This window comes from Mixophyes fleayi, chromosome 4, assembly GCF_038048845.1.
Source record: "Mixophyes fleayi isolate aMixFle1 chromosome 4, aMixFle1.hap1, whole genome shotgun sequence".
Lineage (NCBI taxonomy): Eukaryota > Metazoa > Chordata > Amphibia > Anura > Limnodynastidae > Mixophyes > Mixophyes fleayi.
The window spans coordinates 65,295,856-65,310,211 of NC_134405.1; the positions used below are offsets into that span (position 1 = coordinate 65,295,856).

The following is a 14,356-nucleotide window of genomic DNA, read 5'->3' on the forward strand; positions in this document are numbered from 1 at the left end:
CAATGTTTTACTTCACGCGCAGATCACATGTGAGATCATATTGCCTTACATTTAAATATACAGTATTACACAGTACATAAGTGTCTGTATTCCCTGTATTGTTGGGTGCAATATATTTGTGAAAATAAAAGGTAACTAAATTTTGATGAACAAGCCTTGCTTAGATAATTTATTAACAGTTAAACTGGTCACCAAACATAGAAACGTAGGGAAAAGATGTGTCTTTAAAGTGCTCCAGTGGCGCAATCGGTCAGCGCGCGGTACTTATAAGACAGTATCTGTTAAGCTATGCCGAGGTTGTGAGTTCAAGCCTCACCTGGAGCATGTTTGCTTGCTTATTTCTTCTTTTCTGAGGTCATTACTCATTGGTTATCGTTTGCAACCTGAATATTTAATATCATATTACCAAGAAAGCAACAACAACATAGAAATGACTGTGTTTATCACACATCAGCATTGGTTGACAAATCAGGATTGGTTCAACTGCATTGTAAACGCTCCATGAGTCGGTCAACAAAGTGCCAATGCAAAAGACTTTTTACCGTTGGTAAAAGAGTTGCAGCAATCCGTTTTACTGCAATACAGCATGAGGGCCCATATTTTTTGCTCTCATTAGTACCAGCACATTTCCTGCAGGAATTTGGAAAGCAAAAAACACAAAACAACTTCCCTTTTTCCAAGCATTTAAATGACTGATTACTGCGGAAAAAATCAGGCACACACGCAAGTCTCACTGAGCCCCAGTGGCCTAATGGATAAGGCACTGGCCTCCTAAGCCAGGGATTGTGGGTTCAAGTTGGTTTGTTGCTTATTCTTCACCACTTGAGATTGTGTTTTGAAGCTTGTTGCGACTGGCCAAACTTTGTTACCAAAAGGCTTCATTCACCACGACATTCCTGTAGGTGCAGTAGCTAAAACATGCCATTTACCATGGTAACATTGGGTCCTCCAAAACCTTTCCATCGAGTTAAAAAAGGGTTGCATTTTTGTTTTTACTATTTCTGGGGTGCAAGTTGGCTTGTTGCTTATTCTTCACCACTTGAGATTGTGTTTTTAAGCTTGTTGTGACTGGCCAAACTGTGTTACCAAAAGGCTTCATCCACCACGACATTCTTGTGGGTGCAGTAGCTAAAACATGCCATTTACCATGGTAACATTGGGTCCTCCAAAACCTTTCCATCGAGTTAGAAAAGGGTTGCATTTTTGTTTTTACTATTTCTTTGGACACGCACCGTACTGACATTTTAGATGCTAGAGACCCAATAAACAATGTTTTACTTCACGCGCAGATCACATGTGAGATCATATTGCCTTACATTTAAATATACAGTATTACACAGTACATAAGTGTCTGTATTCCCTGTATTGTTGGATGCAATATATTTGTGAAAATAAAAGGTAACTAAATTTTGATGAACAAGCCTTGCTTAGATAATTTATTAACAGTTAAACTGGTCACCAAACATAGAAACGTAGGGAAAAGATGTGTCTTTAAAGTGCTCCAGTGGCGCAATCGGTCAGCGCGCGGTACTTATAAGACAGTATCTGTTAAGCTATGCCGAGGTTGTGAGTTCAAGCCTCACCTGGAGCATGTTTGCTTGCTTATTTCTTCTTTTCTGAGGTCATTACTTACTGGTTATCGTTTGCAACCTGAATATTTAATATCATATTACCAAGAAAGCAACAACAACATAGAAATGACTGTGTTTATCACACATCAGCATTGGTTGACAAATCAGGATTGGTTCAACTGCATTGTAAACGCTCCATGAGTCGGTCAACAAAGTGCCAATGCAAAAGACTTTTTACCGTTGGTAAAAGAGTTGCAGCAATCCGTTTTACTGCAATACAGCATGAGGGCCCATATTTTTTGCTCTCATTAGTACCAGCACATTTCCTGCAGGAATTTGGAAAGCAAAAAACACAAAACAACTTCCCTTTTTCCAAGCATTTAAATGACTGATTACTGTGGAAAAAATCAGGCACACACGCAAGTCTCAATGAGCCCCAGTGGCCTAATGGATAAGGCACTGGCCTCCTAAGCCAGGGATTGTGGGTTCAAGTTGGTTTGTTGCTTATTCTTCACCACTTGAGATTGTGTTTTGAAGCTTGTTGCGACTGGCCAAACTTTGTTACCAAAAGGCTTCATCCACCACGACATTCCTGTAGGTGCAGTAGCTAAAACATGCCATTTACCATGGTAACATTGGGTCCTCCAAAACCTTTCCATCGAGTTAGAAAAGGGTTGCATTTTTGTTTTTACTATTTCTTTGGACACGCACCGTACTGACATTTTAGATGCTAGAGACCCAATAAACAATGTTTTACTTCACGCGCAGATCACATGTGAGATCATATTGCCTTACATTTAAATATACAGTATTACACAGTACATAAGTGTCTGTATTTCCTGTATTGTTGGGTGCAATATATTTGTGAAAATAAAAGGTAACTAAATTTTGATGAACAAGCCTTGCTTAGATAATTTATTAACAGTTAAACTGGTCATCAAACATAGAAACGTAGGGAAAAGATGTGTCTTTAAAGTGCTCCAGTGGCGCAATCGGTCAGCGCGCGGTACTTATAAGACAGTATCTGTTAAGCTATGCCGAGGTTGTGAGTTCAAGCCTCACCTGGAGCATGTTTGCTTGCTTATTTCTTCTTTTCTGAGGTCATTACTCATTGGTTATCGTTTGCAACCTGAATATTTAATATCATATTACCAAGAAAGCAACAACAACATAGAAATGACTGTGTTTATCACACATCAGCATTGGTTGACAAATCAGGATTGGTTTAACTGCATTGTAAACGCTCCATGAGTCGGTCAACAAAGTGCCAATGCAAAAGACTTTTTACCGTTGGTAAAAGAGTTGCAGCAATCCGTTTTACTACAATACAGCATGAGGGCCCATATTTTTTGCTCTCATTAGTACCAGCACATTTCCTGCAGGAATTTGGAAAGCAAAAAACACAAAACAACTTCCCTTTTTCCAAGCATTTAAATGACTGATTACTGCGGAAAAAATCAGGCACACACGCAAGTCTCACTGAGCCCCAGTGGCCTAATGGATAAGGCACTGGCCTCCTAAGCCAGGGATTGTGGGTTCAAGTTGGTTTGTTGCTTATTCTTCACCACTTGAGATTGTGTTTTGAAGCTTGTTGCGACTGGCCAAACTTTGTTACCAAAAGGCTTCATTCACCACGACATTCCTGTAGGTGCAGTAGCTAAAACATGCCATTTACCATGGTAACATTGGGTCCTCCAAAACCTTTCCATCGAGTTAAAAAAGGGTTGCATTTTTGTTTTTACTATTTCTGGGGTGCAAGTTGGCTTGTTGCTTATTCTTCACCACTTGAGATTGTGTTTTGAAGCTTGTTGCGACTGGCCAAACTTTGTTACCAAAAGGCTTCATCCACCACGACATTCCTGTAGGTGCAGTAGCTAAAACATGCCATTTACCATGGTAACATTGGGTCCTCCAAAACCTTTCCATCGAGTTAGAAAAGGGTTGCATTTTTGTTTTTACTATTTCTTTGGACACGCACCGTACTGACATTTTAGATGCTAGAGACCCAATAAACAATGTTTTACTTCACGCGCAGATCACATGTGAGATCATATTGCCTTACATTTAAATATACAGTATTACACAGTACATAAGTGTCTGTATTTCCTGTATTGTTGGGTGCAATATATTTGTGAAAATAAAAGGTAACTAAATTTTGATGAACAAGCCTTGCTTAGATAATTTATTAACAGTTAAACTGGTCATCAAACATAGAAACGTAGGGAAAAGATGTGTCTTTAAAGTGCTCCAGTGGCGCAATCGGTCAGCGCGCGGTACTTATAAGACAGTATCTGTTAAGCTATGCCGAGGTTGTGAGTTCAAGCCTCACCTGGAGCATGTTTGCTTGCTTATTTCTTCTTTTCTGAGGTCATTACTCATTGGTTATCGTTTGCAACCTGAATATTTAATATCATATTACCAAGAAAGCAACAACAACATAGAAATGACTGTGTTTATCACACATCAGCATTGGTTGACAAATCAGGATTGGTTTAACTGCATTGTAAACGCTCCATGAGTCGGTCAACAAAGTGCCAATGCAAAAGACTTTTTACCGTTGGTAAAAGAGTTGCAGCAATCCGTTTTACTACAATACAGCATGAGGGCCCATATTTTTTGCTCTCATTAGTACCAGCACATTTCCTGCAGGAATTTGGAAAGCAAAAAACACAAAACAACTTCCCTTTTTCCAAGCATTTAAATGACTGATTACTGCGGAAAAAATCAGGCACACACGCAAGTCTCACTGAGCCCCAGTGGCCTAATGGATAAGGCACTGGCCTCCTAAGCCAGGGATTGTGGGTTCAAGTTGGTTTGTTGCTTATTCTTCACCACTTGAGATTGTGTTTTGAAGCTTGTTGCGACTGGCCAAACTTTGTTACCAAAAGGCTTCATTCACCACGACATTCCTGTAGGTGCAGTAGCTAAAACATGCCATTTACCATGGTAACATTGGGTCCTCCAAAACCTTTCCATCGAGTTAAAAAAGGGTTGCATTTTTGTTTTTACTATTTCTGGGGTGCAAGTTGGCTTGTTGCTTATTCTTCACCACTTGAGATTGTGTTTTTAAGCTTGTTGTGACTGGCCAAACTGTGTTACCAAAAGGCTTCATCCACCACGACATTCTTGTGGGTGCAGTAGCTAAAACATGCCATTTACCATGGTAACATTGGGTCCTCCAAAACCTTTCCATCGAGTTAGAAAAGGGTTGCATTTTTGTTTTTACTATTTCTTTGGACACGCACCGTACTGACATTTTAGATGCTAGAGACCCAATAAACAATGTTTTACTTCACGCGCAGATCACATGTGAGATCATATTGCCTTACATTTAAATATACAGTATTACACAGTACATAAGTGTCTGTATTCCCTGTATTGTTGGGTGCAATATATTTGTGAAAATAAAAGGTAACTAAATTTTGATGAACAAGCCTTGCTTAGATAATTTATTAACAGTTAAACTGGTCACCAAACATAGAAACGTAGGGAAAAGATGTGTCTTTAAAGTGCTCCAGTGGCGCAATCGGTCAGCGCGCGGTACTTATAAGACAGTATCTGTTAAGCTATGCCGAGGTTGTGAGTTCAAGCCTCACCTGGAGCATGTTTGCTTGCTTATTTCTTCTTTTCTGAGGTCATTACTCATTGGTTATCGTTTGCAACCTGAATATTTAATATCATATTACCAAGAAAGCAACAACAACATAGAAATGACTGTGTTTATCACACATCAGCATTGGTTGACAAATCAGGATTGGTTCAACTGCATTGTAAACGCTCCATGAGTCGGTCAACAAAGTGCCAATGCAAAAGACTTTTTACCGTTGGTAAAAGAGTTGCAGCAATCCGTTTTACTGCAATACAGCATGAGGGCCCATATTTTTTGCTCTCATTAGTACCAGCACATTTCCTGCAGGAATTTGGAAAGCAAAAAACACAAAACAACTTCCCTTTTTCCAAGCATTTAAATGACTGATTACTGCGGAAAAAATCAGGCACACACGCAAGTCTCACTGAGCCCCAGTGGCCTAATGGATAAGGCACTGGCCTCCTAAGCCAGGGATTGTGGGTTCAAGTTGGTTTGTTGCTTATTCTTCACCACTTGAGATTGTGTTTTGAAGCTTGTTGCGACTGGCCAAACTTTGTTACCAAAAGGCTTCATTCACCACGACATTCCTGTAGGTGCAGTAGCTAAAACATGCCATTTACCATGGTAACATTGGGTCCTCCAAAACCTTTCCATCGAGTTAAAAAAGGGTTGCATTTTTGTTTTTACTATTTCTGGGGTGCAAGTTGGCTTGTTGCTTATTCTTCACCACTTGAGATTGTGTTTTTAAGCTTGTTGTGACTGGCCAAACTGTGTTACCAAAAGGCTTCATCCACCACGACATTCTTGTGGGTGCAGTAGCTAAAACATGCCATTTACCATGGTAACATTGGGTCCTCCAAAACCTTTCCATCGAGTTAGAAAAGGGTTGCATTTTTGTTTTTACTATTTCTTTGGACACGCACCGTACTGACATTTTAGATGCTAGAGACCCAATAAACAATGTTTTACTTCACGCGCAGATCACATGTGAGATCATATTGCCTTACATTTAAATATACAGTATTACACAGTACATAAGTGTCTGTATTCCCTGTATTGTTGGGTGCAATATATTTGTGAAAATAAAAGGTAACTAAATTTTGATGAACAAGCCTTGCTTAGATAATTTATTAACAGTTAAACTGGTCACCAAACATAGAAACGTAGGGAAAAGATGCGTCTTTAAAGTGCTCCAGTGGCGCAATCGGTCAGCGCGCGGTACTTATAAGACAGTATCTGTTAAGCTATGCCGAGGTTGTGAGTTCAAGCCTCACCTGAAGCATGTTTGCTTGCTTATTTCTTCTTTTCTGAGGTCATTACTCATTGGTTATCGTTTGCAACCTGAATATTTAATATCATATTACCAAGAAAGCAACAACAACATAGAAATGACTGTGTTTATCACACATCAGCATTGGTTGACAAATCAGGATTGGTTCAACTGCATTGTAAACGCTCCATGAGTCGGTCAACAAAGTGCCAATGCAAAAGACTTTTTACCGTTGGTAAAAGAGTTGCAGCAATCCGTTTTACTGCAATACAGCATGAGGGCCCATATTTTTTGCTCTCATTAGTACCAGCACATTTCCTGCAGGAATTTGGAAAGCAAAAAACACAAAACAACTTCCCTTTTTCCAAGCATTTAAATGACTGATTACTGTGGAAAAAATCAGGCACACACGCAAGTCTCACTGAGCCCCAGTGGCCTAATGGATAAGGCACTGGCCTCCTAAGCCAGGGATTGTGGGTTCAAGTTGGTTTGTTGCTTATTCTTCACCACTTGAGATTGTGTTTTGAAGCTTGTTGCGACTGGCCAAACTTTGTTACCAAAAGGCTTCATTCACCACGACATTCCTGTAGGTGCAGTAGCTAAAACATGCCATTTACCATGGTAACATTGGGTCCTCCAAAACCTTTCCATCGAGTTAAAAAAGGGTTGCATTTTTGTTTTTACTATTTCTGGGGTGCAAGTTGGCTTGTTGCTTATTCTTCACCACTTGAGATTGTGTTTTTAAGCTTGTTGTGACTGGCCAAACTGTGTTACCAAAAGGCTTCATCCACCACGACATTCTTGTGGGTGCAGTAGCTAAAACATGCCATTTACCATGGTAACATTGGGTCCTCCAAAACCTTTCCATCGAGTTAGAAAAGGGTTGCATTTTTGTTTTTACTATTTCTTTGGACACGCACCGTACTGACATTTTAGATGCTAGAGACCCAATAAACAATGTTTTACTTCACGCGCAGATCACATGTGAGATCATATTGCCTTATATTTAAATATACAGTATTACACAGTACATAAGTGTCTGTATTCCCTGTATTGTTGGGTGCAATATATTTGTGAAAATAAAAGGTAACTAAATTTTGATGAACAAGCCTTGCTTAGATAATTTATTAACAGTTAAACTGGTCACCAAACATAGAAACGTAGGGAAAAGATGTGTCTTTAAAGTGCTCCAGTGGCGCAATCGGTCAGCGCGCGGTACTTATAAGACAGTATCTGTTAAGCTATGCCGAGGTTGTGAGTTCAAGCCTCACCTGGAGCATGTTTGCTTGCTTATTTCTTCTTTTCTGAGGTCATTACTCATTGGTTATCGTTTGCAACCTGAATATTTAATATCATATTACCAAGAAAGCAACAACAACATAGAAATGACTGTGTTTATCACACATCAGCATTGGTTGACAAATCAGGATTGGTTCAACTGCATTGTAAACGCTCCATGAGTCGGTCAACAAAGTGCCAATGCAAAAGACTTTTTACCGTTGGTAAAAGAGTTGCAGCAATCCGTTTTACTGCAATACAGCATGAGGGCCCATATTTTTTGCTCTCATTAGTACCAGCACATTTCCTGCAGGAATTTGGAAAGCAAAAAACACAAAACAACTTCCCTTTTTCCAAGCATTTAAATGACTGATTACTGCGGAAAAAATCAGGCACACACGCAAGTCTCACTGAGCCCCAGTGGCCTAATGGATAAGGCACTGGCCTCCTAAGCCAGGGATTGTGGGTTCAAGTTGGTTTGTTGCTTATTCTTCACCACTTGAGATTGTGTTTTGAAGCTTGTTGCGACTGGCCAAACTTTGTTACCAAAAGGCTTCATTCACCACGACATTCCTGTAGGTGCAGTAGCTAAAACATGCCATTTACCATGGTAACATTGGGTCCTCCAAAACCTTTCCATCGAGTTAAAAAAGGGTTGCATTTTTGTTTTTACTATTTCTGGGGTGCAAGTTGGCTTGTTGCTTATTCTTCACCACTTGAGATTGTGTTTTTAAGCTTGTTGTGACTGGCCAAACTGTGTTACCAAAAGGCTTCATCCACCACGACATTCTTGTGGGTGCAGTAGCTAAAACATGCCATTTACCATGGTAACATTGGGTCCTCCAAAACCTTTCCATCGAGTTAGAAAAGGGTTGCATTTTTGTTTTTACTATTTCTTTGGACACGCACCGTACTGACATTTTAGATGCTAGAGACCCAATAAACAATGTTTTACTTCACGCGCAGATCACATGTGAGATCATATTGCCTTACATTTAAATATACAGTATTACACAGTACATAAGTGTCTGTATTCCCTGTATTGTTGGGTGCAATATATTTGTGAAAATAAAAGGTAACTAAATTTTGATGAACAAGCCTTGCTTAGATAATTTATTAACAGTTAAACTGGTCACCAAACATAGAAACGTAGGGAAAAGATGCGTCTTTAAAGTGCTCCAGTGGCGCAATCGGTCAGCGCGCGGTACTTATAAGACAGTATCTGTTAAGCTATGCCGAGGTTGTGAGTTCAAGCCTCACCTGGAGCATGTTTGCTTGCTTATTTCTTCTTTTCTGAGGTCATTACTCATTGGTTATCGTTTGCAACCTGAATATTTAATATCATATTACCAAGAAAGCAACAACAACATAGAAATGACTGTGTTTATCACACATCAGCATTGGTTGACAAATCAGGATTGGTTCAACTGCATTGTAAACGCTCCATGAGTCGGTCAACAAAGTGCCAATGCAAAAGACTTTTTACCGTTGGTAAAAGAGTTGCAGCAATCCGTTTTACTGCAATACAGCATGAGGGCCCATATTTTTTGCTCTCATTAGTACCAGCACATTTCCTGCAGGAATTTGGAAAGCAAAAAACACAAAACAACTTCCCTTTTTCCAAGCATTTAAATGACTGATCACTGCGGAAAAAATCAGGCACACACGCAAGTCTCACTGAGCCCCAGTGGCCTAATGGATAAGGCACTGGCCTCCTAAGCCAGGGATTGTGGGTTCAAGTTGGTTTGTTGCTTATTCTTCACCACTTGAGATTGTGTTTTGAAGCTTGTTGCGACTGGCCAAACTTTGTTACCAAAAGGCTTCATTCACCACGACATTCCTGTAGGTGCAGTAGCTAAAACATGCCATTTACCATGGTAACATTGGGTCCTCCAAAACCTTTCCATCGAGTTAAAAAAGGGTTGCATTTTTGTTTTTACTATTTCTGGGGTGCAAGTTGGCTTGTTGCTTATTCTTCACCACTTGAGATTGTGTTTTTAAGCTTGTTGTGACTGGCCAAACTGTGTTACCAAAAGGCTTCATCCACCACGACATTCTTGTGGGTGAAGTAGCTAAAACATGCCATTTACCATCGTAACATTGGGTCCTCCAAAACCTTTCCATCGAGTTAGAAAAGGGTTGCATTTTTGTTTTTACTATTTCTTTGGACACGCACCGTACTGACATTTTAGATGCTAGAGACCCAATAAACAATGTTTTACTTCACGCGCAGATCACATGTGAGATCATATTGCCTTATATTTAAATATACAGTATTACACAGTACATAAGTGTCTGTATTCCCTGTATTGTTGGGTGCAATATATTTGTGAAAATAAAAGGTAACTAAATTTTGATGAACAAGCCTTGCTTAGATAATTTATTAACAGTTAAACTGGTCACCAAACATAGAAACGTAGGGAAAAGATGTGTCTTTAAAGTGCTCCAGTGGCGCAATCGGTCAGCGCGCGGTACTTATAAGACAGTATCTGTTAAGCTATGCCGAGGTTGTGAGTTCAAGCCTCACCTGGAGCATGTTTGCTTGCTTATTTCTTCTTTTCTGAGGTCATTACTCATTGGTTATCGTTTGCAACCTGAATATTTAATATCATATTACCAAGAAAGCAACAACAACATAGAAATGACTGTGTTTATCACACATCAGCATTGGTTGACAAATCAGGATTGGTTCAACTGCATTGTAAACGCTCCATGAGTCGGTCAACAAAGTGCCAATGCAAAAGACTTTTTACCGTTGGTAAAAGAGTTGCAGCAATCCGTTTTACTGCAATACAGCATGAGGGCCCATATTTTTTGCTCTCATTAGTACCAGCACATTTCCTGCAGGAATTTGGAAAGCAAAAAACACAAAACAACTTCCCTTTTTCCAAGCATTTAAATGACTGATTACTGCGGAAAAAATCAGGCACACACGCAAGTCTCACTGAGCCCCAGTGGCCTAATGGATAAGGCACTGGCCTCCTAAGCCAGGGATTGTGGGTTCAAGTCCCATCTGGGGTGCAAGTTGGTTTGTTGCTTATTCTTCACCACTTGAGATTGTGTTTTGAAGCTTGTTGCGACTGGCCAAACTTTGTTACCAAAAGGCTTCATCCACCACGACATTCCTGTAGGTGCAGTAGCTAAAACATGCCATTTACCATGGTAACATGGGGTCCTCCAAAACCTTTCCATCGAGTTAGAAAAGGGTTGCATTTTTGTTTTTACTATTTCTTTGGACACGCACCGTACTGACATTTTAGATGCTAGAGACCCAATAAACAATGTTTTACTTCACGCGCAGATCACATGTGAGATCATATTGCCTTACATTTAAATATACAGTATTACACAGTACATAAGTGTCTGTATTGTTGGGTGCAATATATTTGTGAAAATAAAAGGTAACTAAATTTTGATGAACAAGCCTTGCTTAGATAATTTATTAACAGTTAAACTGGTCACCAAACATAGAAACGTAGGGAAAAGATGTGTCTTTAAAGTGCTCCAGTGGCGCAATCGGTCAGCGCGCGGTACTTATAAGACAGTATCTGTTAAGCTATGCCGAGGTTGAGTTCAAGCCTCACCTGGAGCATGTTTGCTTGCTTATTTCTTCTTTTCTGAGGTCATTACTCATTGGTTATCGTTTGCAACCTGAATATTTAATATCATATTACCAAGAAAGCAACAACAACATAGAAATGACTGTGTTTATCACACATCAGCATTGGTTGACAAATCAGGATTGGTTCAACTGCATTGTAAACGCTCCATGAGTCGGTCAACAAAGTGCCAATGCAAAAGACTTTTTACCGTTGGTAAAAGAGTTGCAGCAATCCGTTTTACTGCAATACAGCATGAGGGCCCATATTTTTTGCTCTCATTAGTACCAGCACATTTCCTGCAGGAATTTGGAAAGCAAAAAACACAAAACAACTTCCCTTTTTCCAAGCATTTAAATGACTGATTACTGCGGAAAAAATCAGGCACACACGCAAGTCTCACTGAGCCCCAGTGGCCTAATGGATAAGGCACTGGCCTCCTAAGCCAGGGATTGTGGGTTCAAGTCCCATCTGGGGTGCAAGTTGGTTTGTTGCTTATTCTTCACCACTTGAGATTGTGTTTTGAAGCTTGTTGCGACTGGCCAAACTTTGTTACCAAAAGGCTTCATCCACCACGACATTCCTGTAGGTGCAGTAGCTAAAACATGCCATTTACCATGGTAACATTGGGTCCTCCAAAACCTTTCCATCGAGTTAAAAAAGGGTTGCATTTTTGTTTTTACTATTTCTGGGGTGCAAGTTGGCTTGTTGCTTATTCTTCACCACTTGAGATTGTGTTTTTAAGCTTGTTGTGACTGGCCAAACTGTGTTACCAAAAGGCTTCATCCACCACGACATTCCTGTGGGTGCAGTAGCTAAAACATGCCATTTACCATGGTAACATTGGGTCCTCCAAAACCTTTCCATCGAGTTAGAAAAGGGTTGCATTTTTGTTTTTACTATTTCTTTGGACACGCACCGTACTGACATTTTAGATGCTAGAGACCCAATAAACAATGTTTTACTTCACGCGCAGATCACATGTGAGATCATATTGCCTTACATTTAAATATACAGTATTACACAGTACATAAGTGTCTGTATTGTTGGGTGCAATATATTTGTGAAAATAAAAGGTAACTAAATTTTGATGAACAAGCCTTGCTTAGATAATTTATTAACAGTTAAACTGGTCACCAAACATAGAAACGTAGGGAAAAGATGTGTCTTTAAAGTGCTCCAGTGGCGCAATCGGTCAGCGCGCGGTACTTATAAGACAGTATCTGTTAAGCTATGCCGAGGTTGTGAGTTCAAGCCTCACCTGGAGCATGTTTGCTTGCTTATTTCTTCTTTTCTGAGGTCATTACTCATTGGTTATCGTTTGCAACCTGAATATTTAATATCATATTACCAAGAAAGCAACAACAACATAGAAATGACTGTGTTTATCACACATCAGCATTGGTTGACAAATCAGGATTGGTTCAACTGCATTGTAAACGCTCCATGAGTCGGTCAACAAAGTGCCAATGCAAAAGACTTTTTACCGTTGGTAAAAGAGTTGCAGCAATCCGTTTTACTGCAATACAGCATGAGGGCCCATATTTTTTGCTCTCATTAGTACCAGCACATTTCCTGCAGGAATTTGGAAAGCAAAAAACACAAAACAACTTCCCTTTTTCCAAGCATTTAAATGACTGATTACTGCGGAAAAAATCAGGCACACACGCAAGTCTCACTGAGCCCCAGTGGCCTAATGGATAAGGCACTGGCCTCCTAAGCCAGGGATTGTGGGTTCAAGTCCCATCTGGGGTGCAAGTTGGTTTGTTGCTTATTCTTCACCACTTGAGATTGTGTTTTGAAGCTTGTTGCGACTGGCCAAACTTTGTTACCAAAAGGCTTCATTCACCACGACATTCCTGTAGGTGCAGTAGCTAAAACATGCCATTTACCATGGTAACATTGGGTCCTCCAAAACCTTTCCATCGAGTTAAAAAAGGGTTGCATTTTTGTTTTTACTATTTCTGGGGTGCAAGTTGGCTTGTTGCTTATTCTTCACCACTTGAGATTGTGTTTTTAAGCTTGTTGTGACTGGCCAAACTGTGTTACCAAAAGGCTTCATCCACCACGACATTCCTGTGGGTGCAGTAGCTAAAAAATGCCATTTACCATGGTAACATTGGGTCCTCCAAAACCTTTCCATCGAGTTAGAAAAGGGTTGCATTTTTGTTTTTACTATTTCTTTGGACACGCACCGTACTGACATTTTAGATGCTAGAGACCCAATAAACAATGTTTTACTTCACGCGCAGATCACATGTGAGATCATATTGCCTTACATTTAAATATACAGTATTACACAGTACATAAGTGTCTGTATTCCCTGTATTGTTGGGTGCAATATATTTGTGAAAATAAAAGGTAACTAAATTTTGATGAACAAGCCTTGCTTAGATAATTTATTAACAGTTAAACTGGTCACCAAACATAGAAACGTAGGGAAAAGAAGTGTCTTTAAAGTGCTCCAGTGGTGAGGTCATTACTCATTGGTTATCGTTTGCAACCTGAATATTTAATATCATATTACCAAGAAAGCAACAACAACATAGAAATGACTGTGTTTATCACACATCAGCATTGGTTGACAAATCAGGATTGGTTCAACTGCATTGTAAACGCTCCATGAGTCGGTCAACAAAGTGCCAATGCAAAAGACTTTTTACCGTTGGTAAAAGAGTTGCAGCAATCCGTTTTACTGCAATACAGCATGAGGGCCCATATTTTTTGCTCTCATTAGTACCAGCACATTTCCTGCAGGAATTTGGAAAGCAAAAAACACAAAACAACTTCCCTTTTTCCAAGCATTTAAATGACTGATTACTGCGGAAAAAATCAGGCACACACGCAAGTCTCACTGAGCCCCAGTGGCCTAATGGATAAGGCACTGGCCTCCTAAGCCAGGGATTGTGGGTTCAAGTTCCATCTGGGGTGCAAGTTGGTTTGTTGCTTAATCTTCACCACTTGAGATTGTGTTTTTAAGCTTGTTGCGACTGGCCAAACTGTGTTACCAAAAGGCTTCATCCACCACGACATTCCTGTGGGTGCAGTA

General features: G+C 39.9%; 1 protein-coding gene and 15 non-coding genes across 20 annotated transcripts in view; 15 read left to right on the forward strand and 1 right to left on the reverse strand.

Annotated features, from left to right (window-relative positions):
- Window positions 1-14,356, reverse strand: part of FER1L5 (fer-1 like family member 5) — a 676,118-nt gene that overhangs the window by 370,023 nt on the left and 291,739 nt on the right. The window lies entirely within an intron of this gene.
- On the forward strand, window positions 232-324 carry TRNAI-UAU (transfer RNA isoleucine (anticodon UAU)). Its single transcript is given in 2 exon segments — window positions 232-269; window positions 289-324. It is a non-coding gene; the product is annotated as a tRNA-Ile (tRNA).
- TRNAI-UAU (transfer RNA isoleucine (anticodon UAU)) lies at window positions 1,499-1,591 on the forward strand. The gene is given in 2 exon segments: window positions 1,499-1,536; window positions 1,556-1,591. It is a non-coding gene; the product is annotated as a tRNA-Ile (tRNA).
- Window positions 2,549-2,641, forward strand: TRNAI-UAU (transfer RNA isoleucine (anticodon UAU)). The gene is given in 2 exon segments: window positions 2,549-2,586; window positions 2,606-2,641. It is a non-coding gene; the product is annotated as a tRNA-Ile (tRNA).
- TRNAI-UAU (transfer RNA isoleucine (anticodon UAU)) lies at window positions 3,816-3,908 on the forward strand. The gene is given in 2 exon segments: window positions 3,816-3,853; window positions 3,873-3,908. It is a non-coding gene; the product is annotated as a tRNA-Ile (tRNA).
- TRNAI-UAU (transfer RNA isoleucine (anticodon UAU)) lies at window positions 5,083-5,175 on the forward strand. Its single transcript is given in 2 exon segments — window positions 5,083-5,120; window positions 5,140-5,175. It is a non-coding gene; the product is annotated as a tRNA-Ile (tRNA).
- On the forward strand, window positions 6,350-6,442 carry TRNAI-UAU (transfer RNA isoleucine (anticodon UAU)). Its single transcript is given in 2 exon segments — window positions 6,350-6,387; window positions 6,407-6,442. It is a non-coding gene; the product is annotated as a tRNA-Ile (tRNA).
- On the forward strand, window positions 7,617-7,709 carry TRNAI-UAU (transfer RNA isoleucine (anticodon UAU)). Its single transcript is given in 2 exon segments — window positions 7,617-7,654; window positions 7,674-7,709. It is a non-coding gene; the product is annotated as a tRNA-Ile (tRNA).
- Window positions 8,884-8,976, forward strand: TRNAI-UAU (transfer RNA isoleucine (anticodon UAU)). The gene is given in 2 exon segments: window positions 8,884-8,921; window positions 8,941-8,976. It is a non-coding gene; the product is annotated as a tRNA-Ile (tRNA).
- Window positions 10,151-10,243, forward strand: TRNAI-UAU (transfer RNA isoleucine (anticodon UAU)). The gene is given in 2 exon segments: window positions 10,151-10,188; window positions 10,208-10,243. It is a non-coding gene; the product is annotated as a tRNA-Ile (tRNA).
- Window positions 10,657-10,729, forward strand: TRNAR-CCU (transfer RNA arginine (anticodon CCU)). The gene has a single exon. It is a non-coding gene; the product is annotated as a tRNA-Arg (tRNA).
- On the forward strand, window positions 11,210-11,300 carry TRNAI-UAU (transfer RNA isoleucine (anticodon UAU)). The gene is given in 2 exon segments: window positions 11,210-11,247; window positions 11,267-11,300. It is a non-coding gene; the product is annotated as a tRNA-Ile (tRNA).
- Window positions 11,714-11,786, forward strand: TRNAR-CCU (transfer RNA arginine (anticodon CCU)). Its single transcript has one exon. It is a non-coding gene; the product is annotated as a tRNA-Arg (tRNA).
- On the forward strand, window positions 12,484-12,576 carry TRNAI-UAU (transfer RNA isoleucine (anticodon UAU)). Its single transcript is given in 2 exon segments — window positions 12,484-12,521; window positions 12,541-12,576. It is a non-coding gene; the product is annotated as a tRNA-Ile (tRNA).
- On the forward strand, window positions 12,990-13,062 carry TRNAR-CCU (transfer RNA arginine (anticodon CCU)). Its single transcript has one exon. It is a non-coding gene; the product is annotated as a tRNA-Arg (tRNA).
- On the forward strand, window positions 14,166-14,238 carry TRNAR-CCU (transfer RNA arginine (anticodon CCU)). Its single transcript has one exon. It is a non-coding gene; the product is annotated as a tRNA-Arg (tRNA).